General features: G+C 40.7%; 15 non-coding genes across 15 annotated transcripts; all 15 read left to right on the top strand.

The window, feature by feature from the left end:
* The first annotated feature begins 421 nt into the window (after positions 1-421).
* Positions 422-495, top strand: trnat-agu. The gene has a single exon. It is a non-coding gene; the product is annotated as a tRNA-Thr (tRNA).
* Positions 496-778: 283 nt separating this feature from the next.
* Positions 779-850, top strand: trnah-gug. The gene has a single exon. It is a non-coding gene; the product is annotated as a tRNA-His (tRNA).
* A 946-nt stretch (positions 851-1,796) lies between these two features.
* trnat-agu lies at positions 1,797-1,870 on the top strand. The gene has a single exon. It is a non-coding gene; the product is annotated as a tRNA-Thr (tRNA).
* A 284-nt stretch (positions 1,871-2,154) lies between these two features.
* trnah-gug lies at positions 2,155-2,226 on the top strand. Its single transcript has one exon. It is a non-coding gene; the product is annotated as a tRNA-His (tRNA).
* Positions 2,227-3,173: 947 nt separating this feature from the next.
* trnat-agu lies at positions 3,174-3,247 on the top strand. The gene has a single exon. It is a non-coding gene; the product is annotated as a tRNA-Thr (tRNA).
* A 1,303-nt stretch (positions 3,248-4,550) lies between these two features.
* Positions 4,551-4,624, top strand: trnat-agu. The gene has a single exon. It is a non-coding gene; the product is annotated as a tRNA-Thr (tRNA).
* Positions 4,625-4,908: 284 nt separating this feature from the next.
* Positions 4,909-4,980, top strand: trnah-gug. Its single transcript has one exon. It is a non-coding gene; the product is annotated as a tRNA-His (tRNA).
* A 948-nt stretch (positions 4,981-5,928) lies between these two features.
* Positions 5,929-6,002, top strand: trnat-agu. Its single transcript has one exon. It is a non-coding gene; the product is annotated as a tRNA-Thr (tRNA).
* A 283-nt stretch (positions 6,003-6,285) lies between these two features.
* trnah-gug lies at positions 6,286-6,357 on the top strand. Its single transcript has one exon. It is a non-coding gene; the product is annotated as a tRNA-His (tRNA).
* A 1,309-nt stretch (positions 6,358-7,666) lies between these two features.
* On the top strand, positions 7,667-7,738 carry trnah-gug. The gene has a single exon. It is a non-coding gene; the product is annotated as a tRNA-His (tRNA).
* A 941-nt stretch (positions 7,739-8,679) lies between these two features.
* Positions 8,680-8,753, top strand: trnat-agu. Its single transcript has one exon. It is a non-coding gene; the product is annotated as a tRNA-Thr (tRNA).
* A 286-nt stretch (positions 8,754-9,039) lies between these two features.
* Positions 9,040-9,111, top strand: trnah-gug. Its single transcript has one exon. It is a non-coding gene; the product is annotated as a tRNA-His (tRNA).
* A 950-nt stretch (positions 9,112-10,061) lies between these two features.
* trnat-agu lies at positions 10,062-10,135 on the top strand. Its single transcript has one exon. It is a non-coding gene; the product is annotated as a tRNA-Thr (tRNA).
* A 1,299-nt stretch (positions 10,136-11,434) lies between these two features.
* trnat-agu lies at positions 11,435-11,508 on the top strand. Its single transcript has one exon. It is a non-coding gene; the product is annotated as a tRNA-Thr (tRNA).
* Positions 11,509-15,586: 4,078 nt separating this feature from the next.
* Positions 15,587-15,660, top strand: trnat-agu. The gene has a single exon. It is a non-coding gene; the product is annotated as a tRNA-Thr (tRNA).
* Positions 15,661-16,760: the final 1,100 nt, after the last annotated feature.

The following is a 16,760-nucleotide window of genomic DNA, read 5'->3' as shown; positions in this document are numbered from 1 at the left end:
TCAATTGTAGTTCTAAACATACTTAGGGTGTTTTTTACTCACTTTTTGTCTCTCCCGAGACGTTATTCCTCTCTCCTACAGCGTCAATCACAATTACATCCACTTGGCCAATTATGAAAATTATGTGATGACGTCATTTAGCGACTTCTAGCTACTTTTAGGACCAGCAATAGCTACTTTCCTTCCTGAGGATTTGGCAACACTGCCTCTCACATGCTCAGGCCCACTTTGCGTCCCAAAACGTAGCTTAAGAAACCCTGTTGCTAGACAATTGAAGGTGTCTGTATCGTTTCCAATATTAGTAAAAGACATCTCTTTTGTGATGTGATTTTGCTAGACAGAGATGTGGGTTAAATTAATGAGACTGGTTTGATTCAAATAGGTGTGGGTGTTCACATCTGCAACATATATGACTTTTATGGGTGCTGTGGCTTAGTTGGTTAAAGTGCCTGTCTAGTAAACAGGAGATCCTGAGTTCAAATCTCAGCAGTACCTTTTATTGTTCACATTGGTGGAGAAGGTCAGAGGGGAGGGCACTCAGGTTTTCTCACCAATGGGTTTAGAGAATTAGAGATGACGTGAGGAGGATGCAATTGAGATATTCCAATGTCACGGAAAAAGGGCACTTTTTGAATGAGAAAAAACCTACCGACTGTGTAAAGCTCCACTGTTTCTTCAGTTTATTCATTATCGAGACCAAAATGAAAAGAGTTTAGCCAGCTTGTGCACATCACTTTCACAGCCTATGTAGGCTTTACAAAGCCAACTCTTGTAGCCGGCCGTGATCGTATAGTGGTTAGTACTCTGCGTTGTGGTCGCAGCAACCCCGGTTCGAATCCGGGTCACGGCACTGCAATGTAATTTTAGAAGGGTTGTTTTTTGAATGAGTTAAGACTTACTATGCAAGCTAAGAAACTCAGCAACTCTGCCGTTTGACAAAGTTCCCCACCATATTGTAGGTTAATTACTTACACGAAATGATTCATCTGCTGTTTCAGACGTTTTTACCATTTTTAAGCTCCAGAGCCAAATGAGAAATGCAGTGTCCTCGAACGACCAACATTATGAAGAAATAGTATATGATTCTGAATGTTCACTCATATCTCGCGACCCACCTATGACATGTTAATAACCGCTTTGGGTCCCAAATCATAGTTTAAGAATTCATGTCAGAGGTTCTTGAGTTTATTCATCTCGAGACCCAAATGAAAAATGTACTGTCCTCGAATGATCATAGTTACGAAGAAATAGTATGTGATTACCATTGATTACTGATATCTCGCTACCCACCTCTCACCAGTGTTGCCAACTTAGCGACTTTGTCGCTATATTTAGTGAGTATTCAGAAAAAAGACAAGAATCGACAGAAGAAAGTTCAATTGTAGTTCTAAACATACTTAGGGTGTTTTTTACTCACTTTTTGTCTCTCCCGAGACGTTATTCCTCTCTCCTACAGCGTCAATCACAATTACATCCACTTGGCCAATTATGAAAATTATGTGATGACGTCATTTAGCGACTTCTAGCTACTTTTAGGACCAGCAATAGCTACTTTCCTTCCTGAGGATTTGGCAACACTGCCTCTCACATGCTCAGGCCCACTTTGCGTCCCAAAACGTAGCTTAAGAAACCCTGTTGCTAGACAATTGAAGGTGTCTGTATCGTTTCCAATATTAGTAAAAGACATCTCTTTTGTGATGTGATTTTGCTAGACAGAGATGTGGGTTAAATTAATGAGACTGGTTTGATTCAAATAGGTGTGGGTGTTCACATCTGCAACATATATGACTTTTATGGGTGCTGTGGCTTAGTTGGTTAAAGTGCCTGTCTAGTAAACAGGAGATCCTGAGTTCAAATCTCAGCAGTACCTTTTTATTGTTCACATTGGTGGAGAAGGTCAGAGGGGAGGGCACTCAGGTTTTCTCACCAATGGGTTTAGAGAATTAGAGATGACGTGAGGAGGATGCAATTGAGATATTCCAATGTCACGGAAAAAGGGCACTTTTTGAATGAGAAAAAACCTACCGACTGTGTAAAGCTCCACTGTTTCTTCAGTTTATTCATTATCGAGACCAAAATGAAAAGAGTTTAGCCAGCTTGTGCACATCACTTTCACAGCCTATGTAGGCTTTACAAAGCCAACTCTTGTAGCCGGCCGTGATCGTATAGTGGTTAGTACTCTGCGTTGTGGTCGCAGCAACCCCGGTTCGAATCCGGGTCACGGCACTGCAATGTAATTTTAGAAGGGTTGTTTTTTGAATGAGTTAAGACTTACTATGCAAGCTAAGAAACTCAGCAACTCTGCCGTTTGACAAAGTTCCCCACCATATTGTAGGTTAATTACTTACACAAAATGATTCATCTGCTGTTTCAGACGTTTTTACCATTTTTAAGCTCGAGAGCCAAATGAGAAATGCAGTGTCCTCGAACGACCAACATTATGAAGAAATAGTATATGATTCTGAATGTTCACTCATATCTCGCGACCCACCTATGACATGTTAATAACCGCTTTGGGTCCCAAATCATAGTTTAAGAATTCATGTCAGAGGTTCTTGAGTTTATTCATCTCGAGACCCAAATGAAAAATGTACTGTCCTCGAATGATCATAGTTACGAAGAAATAGTATGTGATTACCATTGATTACTGATATCTCGCTACCCACCTCTCACCAGTGTTGCCAACTTAGCGACTTTGTCGCTATATTTAGGAGGTATTCAGAAAAAAGACAAGAATCGACAGAAGAAAGTTCAATTGTAGTTCTAAACATACTTAGGGTGTTTTTTTACTCACTTTTTGTCTCTCCCGAGACGTTATTCCTCTCTCCTACAGCGTCAATCACAATTACATCCACTTGGCCAATTATGAAAATTATGTGATGACGTCATTTAGCGACTTCTAGCTACTTTTAGGACCAGCAATAGCTACTTTCCTTCCTGAGGATTTGGCAACACTGCCTCTCACATGCTCAGGCCCACTTTGCGTCCCAAAACGTAGCTTAAGAAACCCTGTTGCTAGACAATTGAAGGTGTCTGTATCGTTTCCAATATTAGTAAAAGACATCTCTTTTGTGATGTGATTTTGCTAGACAGAGATGTGGGTTAAATTAATGAGACTGGTTTGATTCAAATAGGTGTGGGTGTTCACATCTGCAACATATATGACTTTTATGGGTGCTGTGGCTTAGTTGGTTAAAGTGCCTGTCTAGTAAACAGGAGATCCTGAGTTCAAATCTCAGCAGTACCTTTTTATTGTTCACATTGGTGGAGAAGGTCAGAGGGGAGGGCACTCAGGTTTTCTCACCAATGGGTTTAGAGAATTAGAGATGACGTGAGGAGGATGCAATTGAGATATTCCAATGTCACGGAAAAAGGGCACTTTTTGAATGAGAAAAAACCTACCGACTGTGTAAAGCTCCACTGTTTCTTCAGTTTATTCATTATCGAGACCAAAATGAAAAGAGTTTAGCCAGCTTGTGCACATCACTTTCACAGCCTATGTAGGCTTTACAAAGCCAGCTCTTGTAGCCGGCCGTGATCGTATAGTGGTTAGTACTCTGCGTTGTGGTCGCAGCAACCCCGGTTCGAATCGGGTCACGGCACTGCAATGTAATTTTAGAAGGGTTGTTTTTTGAATGAGTTAAGACTTACTATGCAAGCTAAGAAACTCAGCAACTCTGCCGTTTGACAAAGTTCCCCACCATATTGTAGGTAATTACTTACACGAAATGATTCATCTGCTGTTTTCAGACGTTTTTTACAATTTTTAAGCTCCAGAGCCAAATGAGAAATGCAGTGTCCTCGAACGACCAACATTATGAAGAAATAGTGTATGATTCTGAATGTTCACTCATATCTCGCGACCCACCTATGACATGTTAATAACCGCTTTGGGTCCCAAATCATAGTTTAAGAATTCATGTCAGAGGTTCTTGAGTTTATTCATCTCGAGACCCAAATGAAAAATGTACTGTCCTCGAATGATCATAGTTACGAAGAAATAGTATGTGATTACCATTGATTACTGATATCTCGCTACCCACCTCTCACCAGTGTTGCCAACTTAGCGACTTTGTCGCTATATTTAGTGAGTATTCAGAAAAAAGACAAGAATCGACAGAAGAAAGTTCAATTGTAGTTCTAAACATACTTAGGGTGTTTTTTTACTCACTTTTTGTCTCTCCCGAGACGTTATTCCTCTCTCCTACAGCGTCAATCACAATTACATCCACTTGGCCAATTATGAAAATTATGTGATGACGTCATTTAGCGACTTCTAGCTACTTTTAGGACCAGCAATAGCTACTTTCCTTCCTGAGGATTTGGCAACACTGCCTCTCACATGCTCAGGCCCACTTTGCGTCCCAAAACGTAGCTTAAGAAACCCTGTTGCTAGACAATTGAAGGTGTCTGTATCGTTTCCAATATTAGTAAAAGACATCTCTTTTGTGATGTGATTTTGCTAGACAGAGATGTGGGTTAAATTAATGAGACTGGTTTGATTCAAATAGGTGTGGGTGTTCACATCTGCAACATATATGACTTTTATGGGTGCTGTGGCTTAGTTGGTTAAAGTGCCTGTCTAGTAAACAGGAGATCCTGAGTTCAAATCTCAGCAGTACCTTTTTATTGTTCACATTGGTGGAGAAGGTCAGAGGGGAGGGCACTCAGGTTTTCTCACCAATGGGTTTAGAGAATTAGAGATGACGTGAGGAGGATGCAATTGAGATATTCCAATGTCACGGAAAAAGGGCACTTTTTGAATGAGAAAAAACCTACCGACTGTGTAAAGCTCCACTGTTTCTTCAGTTTATTCATTATCGAGACCAAAATGAAAAGAGTTTAGCCAGCTTGTGCACATCACTTTCACAGCCTATGTAGGCTTTACAAAGCCAGCTCTTGTAGCCGGCCGTGATCGTATAGTGGTTAGTACTCTGCGTTGTGGTCGCAGCAACCCCGGTTCGAATCCGGGTCACGGCACTGCAATGTAATTTTAGAAGGGTTGTTTTTTGAATGAGTTAAGACTTACTATGCAAGCTAAGAAACTCAGCAACTCTGCCGTTTGACAAAGTTCCCCACCATATTGTAGGTTAATTACTTACACAAAATGATTCATCTGCTGTTTCAGACGTTTTTACCATTTTTAAGCTCGAGAGCCAAATGAGAAATGCAGTGTCCTCGAACGACCAACATTATGAAGAAATAGTAGTATGATTCTGAATGTTCACTCATATCTCGCGACCCACCTATGACATGTTAATAACCGCTTTGGGTCCCAAATCATAGTTTAAGAATTCATGTCAGAGGTTCTTGAGTTTATTCATCTCGAGACCCAATGAAAAATGTACTGTCCTCGAATGATCATAGTTACGAAGAAATAGTATGTGATTACCATTGATTACTGATATCTCGCTACCCACCTCTCACCAGTGTTGCCAACTTAGCGACTTTGTCGCTATATTTAGTGAGGTATTCAGAAAAAGACAAGAATCGACAGAAGAAAGTTCAATTGTAGTTCTAAACATACTTAGGGTGTTTTTTTACTCACTTTTTGTCTCTCCCGAGACGTTATTCCTCTCTCCTACAGCGTCAATCACAATTACATCCACTTGGCCAATTATGAAAATTATGTGATGACGTCATTTAGCGACTTCTAGCTACTTTTAGGACCAGCAATAGCTACTTTCCTTCCTGAGGATTTGGCAACACTGCCTCTCACATGCTCAGGCCCACTTTGCGTCCCAAAACGTAGCTTAAGAAACCCTGTTGCTAGACAATTGAAGGTGTCTGTATCGTTTCCAATATTAGTAAAAGACATCTCTTTTGTGATGTGATTTTGCTAGACAGAGATGTGGGTTAAATTAATGAGACTGGTTTGATTCAAATAGGTGTGGGTGTTCACATCTGCAAACATATATGACTTTTATGGGTGCTGTGGCTTAGTTGGTTAAAGTGCCTGTCTAGTAAACAGGAGATCCTGAGTTCAAATCTCAGCAGTACCTTTTTATTGTTCACATTGGTGGAGAAGGTCAGAGGGGAGGGCACTCAGGTTTTCTCACCAATGGGTTTAGAGAATTAGAGATGACGTGAGGAGGATGCAATTGAGATATTCCAATGTCACGGAAAAAGGGCACTTTTTGAATGAGAAAAAACCTACCGACTGTGTAAAGCTCCACTGTTTCTTCAGTTTATTCATTATCGAGACCAAAATGAAAGAGTTTAGCCAGCTTGTGCACATCACTTTCACAGCCTATGTAGGCTTTACAAAGCCAGCTCTTGTAGCCGGCCGTGATCGTATAGTGGTTAGTACTCTGCGTTGTGGTCGCAGCAACCCCGGTTCGAATCCGGGTCACGGCACTGCAATGTAATTTTAGAAGGGTTGTTTTTTGAATGAGTTAAGACTTACTATGCAAGCTAAGAAACTCAGCAACTCTGCCGTTTGACAAAGTTCCCCACCATATTGTAGGATAATTACTTACACGAAATCATTCATCTGCTGTTTCAGACGTTTTTACAATTTTTAAGCTCCAGAGCCAAATGAGAAATGCAGTGTCCTCGAACGACCAACATTATGAAGAAATAGTGTATGATTCTGAATGTTCACTCATATCTCGCGACCCACCTATGACATGTTAATAACCGCTTTGGGTCCCAAATCATAGTTTAAGAATTCATGTCAGAGGTTCTTGAGTTTATTCATCTCGAGACCCAAATGAAAAATGCTACTGTCCTCGAATGATCATAGTTACGAAGAAATAGTATGTGATTACCATTGATTACTGATATCTCGCTACCCACTCTCACCAGTGTTGCCAACTTAGCGACTTTGTCGCTATATTTAGTGAGTATTCAGAAAAAAGACAAGAATCGACAGAAGAAAGTTCAATTGTAGTTCTAAACATACTTAGGGTGTTTTTTACTCACTTTTTGTCTCTCCCGAGACGTTATTCCTCTCTCCTACAGCGTCAATCACAATTACATCCACTTGGCCAATTATGAAAATTATGTGATGACGTCATTTAGCGACTTCTAGCTACTTTTAGGACCAGCAATAGCTACTTTCCTTCCTGAGGATTTGGCAACACTGCCTCTCACATGCTCAGGCCCCACTTTGCGTCCCAAAACGTAGCTTAAGAAACCCTGTTGCTAGACAATTGAAGGTGTCTGTATCAGTTTCCAATATTAGTAAAAGACATCTCTTTTGTGATGTGATTTGCTAGACAGAGATGTGGGTTAAATTAATGAGACTGGTTTGATTCAAATAGGTGTGGGTGTTCACATCTGCAACATATATGACTTTTATGGGTGCTGTGGCTTAGTTGGTTAAAGTGCCTGTCTAGTAAAACAGGAGATCCTGAGTTCAAATCTCAGCAGTACCTTTTTATTGTTCACATTGGTGGAGAAGGTCAGAGGGGAGGGCACTCAGGTTTTCCTCACCAATGGGTTTTAGAGAATTAGAGATGACGTGAGGAGGATGCAATTGAGATATTCCAATGTCACGGAACAAAAGGGCACTTTTTGAATGAGAAAAAACCTACCGACTGTGTAAAGCTCCACTGTTTCTCAGTTTATTCATTAATCGAGACCAAAATGAAAAGAGTTTAGCCAGCTTGTGCACATCATTTCACAGCCTATGTAGGCTTTACAAAGCCAGCTCTTGTAGCCGGCCGTGATCGTATAGTGGTTAGTACTCTGCGTTGTGGTCGCAGCAACCCCGGTTCGAATCCGGGTCACGGCACTGCAATGTAATTTAGAAGGGTTGTTTTTTGAATGAGTTAAGACTTACTATGCAAGCTAAGAAACTCAGCAACTCTGCCGTTTGACAAAGTTCCCCACCATATTGTAGGTTAATTACTTACACAAAATGATTCATCTGCTGTTTCAGACGTGTTTACCAGTTTTAAGCTCGAGAGCCAAATGAGAATGCAGTGTCCTCGAACGACCAACATTATGAAGAACTAGTTATGATTCTGAATGTTCACTCAATCTCGCGACCCCACCTATGACATGTTAATAACCGCTTTGGGTCCCAAATCATAGTTTTAAGAATTCCTGTCAGAGGTTCTTGAGTTTATTCATCTCGAGACCCAAATGAAAATGTACTGTCCTCGAATGATCATAGTTACGAAGAAATAGTATGTGATTACCATTGATTACTGATATCTCGCTACCCACCTCTCACCAGTGTTGCCAACTTAGCGACTTTGTCGCTATATTTAGGAGGTATTCAGAAAAAAGACAAGAATCGACAGAAGAAAGTTCAATTGTAGTTCTAAACATACTTAGGGTGTTTTTTACTCACTTTTGTCTCTCCCGAGACGTTATTCCTCTCTCCTACAGCGTCAATCACAATTACATCCACTTGGCCAATTATGAAAATTATGTGATGACGTCATTTAGCGACTTCTAGCTACTTTTAGGACCAGCAATAGCTACTTTCCTCCTGAGGATTTGGCAACACTGCCTCTCACATGCTCAGGCCCACTTTGCGTCCCAAAACGTAGCTTAAGAAACCCTGTTGCTAGACAATTGAAGGTGTCTGTATCGTTTCCAATATTAGTAAAAGACATCTCTTTTGTGATGTGATTTTGCTAGACAGAGATGTGGGTTAAATTAATGAGACTGGTTTGATTCAAATAGGTGTGGGTGTTCACATCTGCAACATATATGACTTTTATGGGTGCTGTGGCTTAGTTGGTTAAAGTGCCTGTCTAGTAAACAGGAGATCCTGAGTTCAAATCTCAGCAGTACCTTTTTATTGTTCACATTGGTGGAGAAGGTCAGAGGGGAGGGCACTCAGGTTTTCTCACCAATGGGTTTAGAGAATTAGAGATGACGTGAGGAGGATGCAATTGAGATATTCCAATGTCACGGAAAAAGGGCACTTTTTGAATGAGAAAAAATCCTACCGACTGTGTAAAGCTCCACTGTTTCTTCAGTTTATTCATTATCGAGACCAAAATGAAAAGAGTTTTAGCCAGCTTGTGCACATCACTTTCACAGCCTATGTAGGCTTTACAAAGCCAGCTCTTGTAGCCGGCCGTGATCGTATAGTGGTTAGTACTCTGCGTTGTGGTCGCAGCAACCCCGGTTCGAATCCGGGTCACGGCACTGCAATGTAATTTTAGAAGGGTTGTTTTTTGAATGAGTTAAGACTTGACTATGCAAGCTAAGAAACTCAGCAACTCTGCCGTTTGACAAAGTTCCCCACCATATTGTAGGTTAATTACTTACACGAAATCATTCATCTGCTGTTTCAGACGTTTTTACCATTTTTAAGCTCGAGAGCCAAATGAGAAATGCAGTGTCCTCGAACGACCAACATTATGAAGAAATAGTATATGATTCTGAATGTTCACTCATATCTCGCGACCCACCTATGACATGTTAATAACCGCTTTGGGTCCCAAATCATAGTTTAAGAATTCATGTCAGAGGTTCTTGAGTTTATTCATCTCGAGACCCAAATGAAAAATGTACTGTCCTCGAATGATCATAGTTACGAAGAAATAGTATGTGATTACCATTGATTACTGATATCTCGCTACCCACCTCTCACCAGTGTTGCCAACTTAGCGACTTTGTCGCTATATTTAGTGAGTATTCAGAAAAAGACAAGAATCGACAGAAGAAAGTTCAATTGTAGTTCTAAACATACTTAGGGTGTTTTTTTTACTCACTTTTTGTCTCTCCCGAGACGTTATTCCTCTCTCCCTACAGCGTCAATCACAATTACATCCACTTGGCCAATTATGAAAATTATGTGATGACGTCATTTAGCGACTTCTAGCTACTTTTAGGACCAGCAATAGCTACTTTCCTTCCTGAGGATTTGGCAAACACTGCCTCTCACATGCTCAGGCCCACTTTGCGTCCCAAAACGTAGCTTAAGAAACCCTGTTGCTAGACAATTGAAGGTGTCTGTATCGTTTCCAATATTAGTAAAAGACATCTCTTTTTGTGATGTGATTTTGCTAGACAGAGATGTGGGTTAAATTAATGAGACTGGTTTGATTCAAATAGGTGTGGGTGTCACATCTGCAACATATATGACTTTTATGGGTGCTGTGGCTTAGTTGGTTAAAGTGCCTGTCTAGTAAACAGGAGATCCTGAGTTCAAATCTCAGCAGTACCTTTTTATTGTTCACATTGGTGGAGAAGGTCAGAGGGGAGGGCACTCAGGTTTCTCACCAATGGGTTTAGAGAATTAGAGATGACGTGAGGAGGATGCAATTGAGATATTCCAATGTCACGGAAAAAGGGCACTTTTTGAATGAGAAAAAACCTACCGACTGTGTAAAGCTCCACTGTTTCTTCAGTTTATTCATTATCGAGACCAAAATGAAAAGAGTTTAGCCAGCTTGTGCACATCACTTTCACAGCCTATGTAGCTTTACAAAGCCAGCTCTTGTAGCCGGCCGTGATCGTATAGTGGTTAGTACTCTGCGTGTGGTCGCAGCAACCCTGGTTCGAATCCGGGTCACGGCACTGCAAGGTAATTTTAGAAGGGTTGTTTTTTGAATGAGTTAGACTTACTATGCAAGCTAAGAAACTCAGCAACTCTGCCGTTTGACAAAGTTCCCCACCATATTGTAGGTTAATTACTTACACGAAATGATTCATCTGCTGTTTCAGACGTTTTTTACCATTTTTAAGCTCCAGAGCCAAATGAGAAATGCAGTGTCCTCGAACGACCAACATTATGAAGAAATAGTATATGATTCTGAATGTTCACTCATATCTCGCGACCCACCTATGACATGTAATAACCGCTTTGGGTCCCAAATCATAGTTTAAGAATTCATGTCAGAGGTTCTTGAGTTTATTCATCTCGAGACCCAAATGAAAAATGTACTGTCCTCGAATGATCATAGTTACGAAGAAAATAGTATGTGATTACCATTGATTACTGATATCTCGCTACCCACCTCTCACCAGTGTTGCCAACTTAGCGACTTTGTCGCTATATTTAGTGAGTATTCAGAAAAAGACAAGAATCGACAGAAGAAAGTTCAATTGTAGTTCTAAACATACTTAGGGTGTTTTTTACTCACTTTTTGTCTCTCCCGAGACGTTATTCCTCTCTCCTACAGCGTCAATCACAATTACATCCACTTGGCCAATTATGAAAATTATGTGATGACGTCATTTAGCGACTTCTAGCTACTTTTAGGACCAGCAATAGCTACTTTCCTTCCTGAGGATTTGGCAACACTGCCTCTCACATGCTCAGGCCCCACTTTGCGTCCCAAAACGTAGCTTAAGAAACCCTGTTGCTAGACAATTGAAGGTGTCTGTATCGTTTCCAATATTAGTAAAAGACATCTCTTTTGTGATGTGATTTTGCTAGACAGAGATGTGGGTTAAATTAATGAGACTGGTTTGATTCAAATAGGTGTGGGTGTTCACATCTGCAACATATATGACTTTTATGGGTGCTGTGGCTTAGTTGGTTAAAGTGCCTGTCTAGTAAACAGGAGATCCTGAGTTCAAATCTCAGCAGTACCTTTTTATTGTTCACATTGGTGGAGAAGGTCAGAGGGGAGGGCACTCAGGTTTTCTCACCAATGGGTTTAGAGAATTAGAGATGACGTGAGGAGGATGCAATTGAGATATTCCAATGTCACGGAAAAAGGGCCACTTTTTGAATGAGAAAAAACCTACCGACTGTGTAAAGCTCCACTGTTTCTTCAGTTTATTCATTATCGAGACCAAAATGAAAAGAGTTTTAGCCAGCTTGTGCACATCACTTTTCACAGCCTATGTAGGCTTTACAAAGCCAGCTCTTGTAGCGGCCGTGATCGTATAGTGGTTAGTACTCTGCGTTGTGGTCGCAGCAACCCCGGTTCGAATCCGGTCACGGCACTGCAATGTAATTTTAGAAGGGTTGTTTTTTGAATGAGTTAAGACTTACTATGCAAGCTAAGAAACTCAGCAACTCTGCCGTTTGACAAAGTTCCCCACCATATTGTAGGTTAATTACTTACACGAAATGATTCATCTGCTGTTTCAGACGTTTTTACCATTTTTAAGCTCGAGAGCCAAATGAGAATGCAGTGTCCTCGAACGACAACATTATGAAGAAATAGTATATGATTCTGAATGTTCACTCATATCTCGCGACCCACCTATGACATGTTAATAACCGCTTTGGGTCCCAATCATAGTTTAAGAATTCATGTCAGAGGTTCTGAGTTTTATTCATCTCGAGACCCAAATGAAAAATGTACTGTCCTCGAATGATCATAGTTACGAAGAAATAGTATGTGATTACCATGATTACTGATATCTCGCTACCCACCTCTCACCAGTGTTGCCAACTTAGCGACTTTGTCGCTATATTTAGTGAGGTATTCAGAAAAAAGACAAGAATCGACAGAAGAAAGTTCAATTGTAGTTCTAACATACTTAGGGTGTTTTTTTACTCACTTTTTGTCTCTCCCGAGCGTTATTCCTCTCTCCTACAGCGTCAATCACAATTACATCCACTTGGCCAATTATGAAAATATGTGATGACGTCATTTAGCGACTTCTAGCTACTTTTAGGACCAGCAATAGCTACTTTTCCTCCTGAGGATTTGGCAACACTGCCTCTCACATGCTCAGGCCCACTTTGCGTCCCAAAACGTAGCTTAAGAAACCTGTTGCTAGACAATTGAAGGTGTCTGTATCGTTTCCAATATTAGTAAAAGACATCTCTTTTGTGATGTGATTTGCTAGGACAGAGATGTGGGGTTAAATTAATGAGACTGGTTTGATTCAAATAGGTGTGGGTGTTCACATCTGCAACATATATGACTTTTATGGGTGCTGTGGCTTAGTTGGTTAAAGTTGCCTGTCTAGTAAACAGGAGATCCTGAGTTCAAATCTCAGCAGTACCTTTTTATTGTTCACATTGGTGGAGAAGGTCAGAGGGTGAGGGCACTCAGGTTTTCTCACCAATGGGTTTAGAGAATTAGAGATGACGTGAGGAGGATGCAATTGAGATATCTCCAATGTCACGGAAAAAGGGCACTTTTGAATGAGAAAAAATCCTACCGACTGTGTTAAAGCTCCACTGTTTCTTCAGTTTATTCATTATCGAGACCAAAATGAAAAGAGTTTAGCCAGCTTGTGCACATCACTTTCACAGCCTATGTAGGCTTTACAAAGCCAGCTCTTGTAGCCGGCCGTTGATCGTATAGTGGTTAGTACTCTGCGTTGTGGTCGCAGCAACCCCGGTTTCGAATCCGGGTCACGGCACTGCAATGTAATTTTAGAAGGGTTGTTTTTTGAATGAGTTAAGACTTGCTATGCAAGCTAAGAAACTCAGCAACTCTGCCGTTTGACAAAGTTCCCCACCATATTGTAGGTTAATTACTTACACGAAATCATTCATCTGCTGTTTCAGACGTTTTTTACCATTTTTAAGCTCGAGAGCCAAATGAGAAATGCAGTGTCCTCGAACGACCAACATTATGAAGAAATAGTATATGATTCTGAATGTTCACTCATATCTCGCGACCCACCTATGACATGTTAATAACCGCTTTGGGTCCCAAATCATAGTTTAAGAATTCATGTCAGAGGTTCTTGAGTTTATTCATCTCGAGACCCAAATGAAAAATGTACTGTCCTCGAATGATCATAGTTTACGAAAGAAATAGTATGTGATTACCATTGATTACTGATATCTCGCTACCCACCTCTCGCACGCAGTGTTGCCAACTTAGCGACTTTGTCGCTATATTTAGTGAGTATTCAGAAAAAGACAAGAATCGACAGAGGAAAGTTCAATTGTAGTTCTAAACATATCTTAGGGTGTTTTTTTACTCACTTTTTGTCTCTCCCGAGGCGTTATTCCTCTCTCCTACAGCGTCAATCACAATTACATCCACTTGGCCAATTATGAAAAATTATGTGATGACGTCATTTAGCGACTTCTAGCTACTTTTAGGACCAGCAATAGCTACTTTCCTTCCTGAGGATTTGGCAACACTGCCTCTCTCACATGCTCAGGCCCAGCTTTGCGTCCCAAAACGTAGCTTAAGAAACCTGTTGCTAGACAATTGAAGGTGTCTGTATCGTTTCCAATATTAGTAAAAGACATCTCTTTTGTGATGTGATTTTGCTAGACAGAGATGTGGGTTAAATTAATGAGAACTGGTTTGATTCAAATAGGTGTGGGTGTTCACATCTTGCAACATATGTGACTTTTATGGGTGCTGTGGCTTAGTTGTTAAAGTGCCTGCTCTAGTAAACAGGAGATCCTGAGTTCAAATCTCAGCAGTACCTTTTTATTGTTCACATTGGTGGAGAAGGTCAGAGGGGAGGGCACTCAGGTTTTCTCACCAACTGGGTTTAGAGAATTAGAGATGACGTGAGGAGGATGCAATTGAGATATTCCAATGTCACGGAAAAAGGGCACTTTTTGAATGAGAAAAAAATCTACCGACTGTGTAAAGCTCCACTGTTTCTCTTCAGTTTATTCATTATCGAGACCAAAAATGAAAAGAGTTTAGCCAGCTTGTGCACATCACTTTCACAGCCTATGTAGGCTTTACAAAGCCAGCTCTTGTAGCCGGCCGTGATCGTATAGTGGTTAGTACTCTGCGTTGTGGTCGCAGCAACCCCGGTTCGAATCCGGGTTCACGGCACTGCAATGTAATTTTAGAAGGGTTGTTTTTTGAATGAGTTAAGACTTGCTATGCAAGCTAAGAAACTCAGCAACTCTGCCGTTTGACAAAGTTTCCCCACCATATTGTAGGTTAATTACTTACACGAAATCATTCATCTGCTGTTTCAGACGTTTTTACCATTTTTAAGCATCGAGAGCCAAATGAGAAATGCAGTGTCCTCGAACGACCAACATTATGAAGAAATAGTATATGATTCTGAATGTTCACTCATATCTCGCGACCCACCTATGACATGTTAATAACCGCTTTGGGTCCCAAATCATAGTTTAAGAATTCATGTCAGAGGTTCTTGAGTTTATTCATCTCGAGACCCAAATGAAAAATGTACTGTCCTCGAATGATCATAGTTACGAAGAAATAGTATGTGATTACCATTGATTACTGAATATCTCGCTACCCACCTCTCACCAGTGTTGCCAACTTAGCGACTTGTGTCGCTATATTTAGTGAGTATTCAGAAAAAAGACAAGAATCGACAGAAGAAAGTTCAATTGTAGTTCTAAACATACTTAGGGTGTTTTTTACTCATTTTTTGTCTCTCCCGAGGCGTTATTCCTCTCTCCTACAGCGTCAATCACAATTACAATCCACTTGGCCAATTATGAAAATTATGTGATGACGTCATTTAGCGACTTCTAGCTACTTTTAGGACAGCAATAGCTACTTTCCTTCCTGAGGATTTGGCAACACTGCCTCTCACATGCTCAGGCCCACTTTGCGTCCCAAAACGTAGCTTAAGAAACCCTGTTGCTAGACAATTGAAGGTGTCTGTATCGTTTCCAATATTAGTAAAAGACATCTCTTTTGTGATGTGATTTTGCTAGACAGAGATGTGGGTTAAATTAATGATACTGGTTTGATTCAAATAGGTGTGGGTGTTCACATCTGCAACATATGTGACTTTTATGGGTGCTGTGGCTTAGTTGGTTAAAGTGCCTGTCTAGTAAACAGGAGATCCTGAGTTCAAATCTCAGCAGTACCTTTTTATTGTTCACATTGGTGAGAAGGTCAGAGGGGAGGGCAACTCAGGTTTTCTCACCAATGGGTTTAGAGAATTAGAGATGACGTGAGGAGGATGCAATTGAGATATTCCAATGTCACGGAAAAAGGGCACTTTTTGATGAGAAAAATCTACCGACTGTGTAAAGCTCCACTGTTTCTTCAGTTTATTCATTATCGAGACCAAATGAAAAGAGTTTAGCCAGCTTGTGCACATCACTTTCACAGCCTATGTAGGCTTTACAAAGCCAGCTCTTGTAGCCGGCCGTGATCGTATAGTGGTTAGTACTCTGCGTGTGGTCGCAGCTAACCCCGGTTCGAATCCGGGTCACGGCACTGCAATGTAATTTTAGAAGGGTTGTTTTTTGAATGAGTTAAGACTTGCTATGCAAGCTAAGAAACTCAGCAACTCTGCCGTTTGACAAAGTTCCCCACCATATTGTAGGTTAATTACTTACACGAAATCATTCATCTGCTGTTTCAGAACGTTTTTACCATTTTTAAGCTCGAGAGCCAAATGAGAAATGCAGTGTCCTCGAACGACCAACATTATGAAGAAATAGTATATGATTCTGAATGTTCACTCATATCTCGCGACCCACCTATGACATGTTAATAACCGCTTTGGGTTCCCAAATCATAGTTTAAAGAATTCATGTCAGAGGTTCTGAGTTTATTCATCTCGAGACCCAAATGAAAAATGTACTGTCCTCGAATGATCATAGTTACGAAGAAATAGTATGTGATTACCATTGATTACTGATATCTCGCTACCCCACCTCTCACCAGTGTTGCAACTTAGCGACTTTGTCGCTATATTTAGTGAGTATTCAGAAAAAAGACAAGAATCGACAGAAGAAAGTTCAATTGTAGTTCTAAACATACTTAGGGTGTTTTTTTACTCACTTTTTGTCTCTCCCGAGGCGTTATTCCTCTCTCCTACAGCGTCAATCACAATTACATCCACTTGGCCAATTATGAAAATTATGTGATGACGTCATTTAGCGACTTCTAGCTACTTTTAGGACCAGCAATAGCTACTTTCCTTCCTGAGGATTTGGCAACACTGCCTCTCACATGCTC

Source organism: Oncorhynchus mykiss, unplaced genomic scaffold, assembly GCF_013265735.2.
Source record: "Oncorhynchus mykiss isolate Arlee unplaced genomic scaffold, USDA_OmykA_1.1 un_scaffold_344, whole genome shotgun sequence".
In the NCBI taxonomy this organism is placed as follows: Eukaryota; Metazoa; Chordata; class Actinopteri; order Salmoniformes; family Salmonidae; genus Oncorhynchus; species Oncorhynchus mykiss.
The sequence above is the reverse complement of the archived record's forward strand: the minus strand, read 5'-3'. Positions and strand labels throughout refer to the sequence as shown.